Below are 3,030 nucleotides of genomic sequence, written 5' to 3'. Positions count from 1 at the left end.
CTACTTCTACTACTTCTTCTACTACTACTACTTGACTCTGCTTCGTTTATCTATCATCCTGAGTCAGGCCGGCATGGACACGTATTATGAATGAAGTGTGATAATATTTCCATACCGTTTTACAGTACACCTTTTTGGATCGATGGGGGAGACACGTGCCAGTGTCACCTCCGGTATCCTCGTCTGTACAAGAATGATCACTCGGCTGTTAATCAAGCCAGGCAATGAGAAAGCTATCTATTTGTCAAATGACTCAGCCGCGTGTTCACCCAGAGCGTTTCAACAATAAACGGCAGGCACCCAGACTCATACACGTGACACATATGGTATGGCAGACTATGAACTAACTGAAAGCCAGCTGCCTGTAACGACAGCAACACGGCCACAAAGCGTTCGGCGTCCTCTGCGTGTACATACTGGTTTGTCTGCTTTTGAGCGATTCTGGCACGCTCGTCCGCAGTGTCAGCCAGCTGCGGCTTCCACTGCCACAGGTGGAACTCGATCGCCAGCTGTCGCACGCGCAGCAGGTCCCCGGAGGAGGTGAGCTGCTGGTGTAGCACCTCCCACTCGCTGCACTCTACGTCCAGCTTCACATAGTCGATAATGTCCTGCTGCAGCGGGATCAGCTGAATGATGGTGCCCAGGTTGGCCACTGGGAACCTCGCGCTGAAGTCGTCCTGCGCCCCGATCCCGACACCGTGGAAGAACACGCGGTCCGACCTGCGGAAGCCGGTGACGCCCATGGTCGGATCGAAGGCGTGCACGGTGCAGTCCAGGTCCTCCATCGCTAAGTCGAAGCTGAAGTCGTGGTTGGTGCCGAACGACAGCACGGAGCAGTTGGGCCGCAGCAGGTCCGCACACACAGCCTTCTCTCCATCTGCCTGCGGATGGACCCTGTCGCTGCTGCTGGCCCAGCACGCCAGGCAGCGACCTCCGACCAGGACGGGATGAGGGGCACAGCCAGTGGCGCTCGGCGGTGGTCAGCAGGCGGTGTAGCTGGGCGTACGTCTGGTCTGGGCTGGTGCCCCTCTTCAGCTGGAGGGCCCAAGGCGGACCAGGACTCGCGGCCTCTGGGCCATATCCTGCGTCTTCGACCGTGCTGGAAGGTAAACACGAATGGTGGTCATAACAAATTCATTAAAGTTAATGCGAGATGTTTTAAAACCGACGACAAACGGACAGACTGCGTTCTAAGCGAAGGTCTGCGGTGCTTATCATTACTGGCATGTATTTCATACTGTGCAATACCACAGAAAATTTCCCCATTCGCATGCCTGCTTCAAACATTTTCCACTCTGGCCGCCGCTTCCGCAGGACATCAAAACGCTGTTTTCTCAATAAGTCTCACAGGCTTCACGTAATGAACATAAGTCACAAAGACACTGTGTGAGAAGGAGACGTGCCAGACCTTACCCGTGTCTGCTCCGGCGTACCGTAGTGAAATACGCGCTAACAAGGATCAGCACGATGCATTTCTTGCCAGCTAGCCGTCTTAACATCCAGCAGCGTCTTCTAGCCGCCTTCCAATTCATTAGCGTGGTGAGGGCTATGGTGGGCTACCTAGTTGTCAAGTCTGGCTTCTGGCTGCAGCTGTAAACAATTCCATGCATCGTCTATAATCGTTACAGGCTAGCATCACTTCACAGTGGTAAAAGTTCTCCGGTCATGCCATATTTATTTTGGCAAAAAGTCGCTGAGTTTCCAAAATTTTTAACAAATCAGAATGCAGGTCCAAAAAATACGCACCCAGGTCCTGCATGACCCATGTACATGGTACCGTTGAAGAAATTGGGACCGACAAAACATATTTTTAAGGCAATATGCGACAAATGAGTTGCAGCATACTCACCTGCTTCGCCAGTTGTCTTTTGCTCTCTAATATTCTTATTAACATGAGACAGTCTGAAACATTCTTACCTTAGCGAGAACCCCGTGGGAGGTAAATGCCATATCACGGTACGTTCATTACAACAACCTTTAAACCCACGGTATCGTGGCCGGACACCAGGCATAAACACAACAATATTTTAGCTGTTTCCATCTTTTTGGGGTCAGAAAACTACTGTTTCTGCTCGCCTTAATATAGACAAAATCAGAAGCCAGTTAAAACGCCCGATTCCTTTCAGAGTCACCCAAACATTTAAACCGGAATTGGCGTAGAGGAATGCGGCCAACCAGACAGAATTTAGGACTGAGCGAAGCGTGATGCCTCGAAAAGCGATGCATAGTGGAGCAAAGCTGGAGTAGTCCCGCAAACGGGCGCGATCCGCTCACCTATACAGCTGCCCCGGGAGGTGCACGACGGCGAGCAGGGGTGGCACGACGCGGCGGTGCTGCCGCCGCCGCCGCCGCTGCGCCGCCGCCTCCGGGCGGTCCTTACTGCAGAGGTGCACAACGCGGCCTCGCGGCCCACCACCCACGCAACACGCGCTGCAATGGGCTGTCTGGCAGAGACGTGCGCTGGTCTGCTAGAAATGACAGTCAGTATGGGTACAAGGTAGGTGACATTGGGCATACTCTAGTAAACCGCGTAACGTTATGACGTGAAATATGACGATTATATCGGCACCGATAGCTGCTTCTTGTGACGAGCTCAATGGGGCAGTCCAGTCAATCAATTGGTGAATGGCGGAGCCTGTCGGTGTTCCTCTGCTGTCGTCCTCCTTTCCTCAGCGTAACACCTTTCTAGCCCAGCTCGACCATCGGACATTTGGACTAAATCGAGCATTGCCTTTGATCAGCGCTCACCCTCCCGTGTGCTTCAGCCCGGCGTGATTTGCGGGGATGTGTTTGCCTGCGTCGTATGTACAGTTGTCATGTTCACAGCGGACATTGGGTCTGTGTTCTGGCAGGTCTTCTGTAGGCGTGCATTCTTCTGTCTTGTAATAGGCACGAGAAACAACAACGTAAGCATGGTAGCTGCACACGTATGGCAGTGAATGCGTGTGCCACTAATCACTACAGTGCACGGAACCAAGAAGTTTAAATGAGCATGCTAGTTTTCACACAAAATTGTTCTGCTCCGCCAAC

General features: G+C 52.6%; 1 long non-coding RNA gene across 1 annotated transcript; it reads right to left on the bottom strand.

Annotated features, from left to right (window-relative positions):
• Positions 1-1,008: 1,008 nt before the first annotated feature.
• On the bottom strand, positions 1,009-2,317 carry LOC119104430 (uncharacterized). The gene is made up of 3 exons (XR_005094921.1): positions 2,275-2,317; positions 1,414-1,590; positions 1,009-1,099 (listed from the first exon to the last, which is right to left on the bottom strand). It is a non-coding gene; the product is annotated as an uncharacterized LOC119104430 (long non-coding RNA).
• Positions 2,318-3,030: the final 713 nt, after the last annotated feature.

This window comes from Pollicipes pollicipes, unplaced genomic scaffold (assembly GCF_011947565.3).
Source record: "Pollicipes pollicipes isolate AB1234 unplaced genomic scaffold, Ppol_2.1 Scaffold_6052;HRSCAF=7182_pilon_pilon_pilon, whole genome shotgun sequence".
NCBI lineage: Eukaryota > Metazoa > Arthropoda > Thecostraca > Pollicipedomorpha > Pollicipedidae > Pollicipes > Pollicipes pollicipes.
Note: the sequence above shows the minus strand (reverse complement) of the source record. Positions and strands in the feature narration are given on the sequence as shown.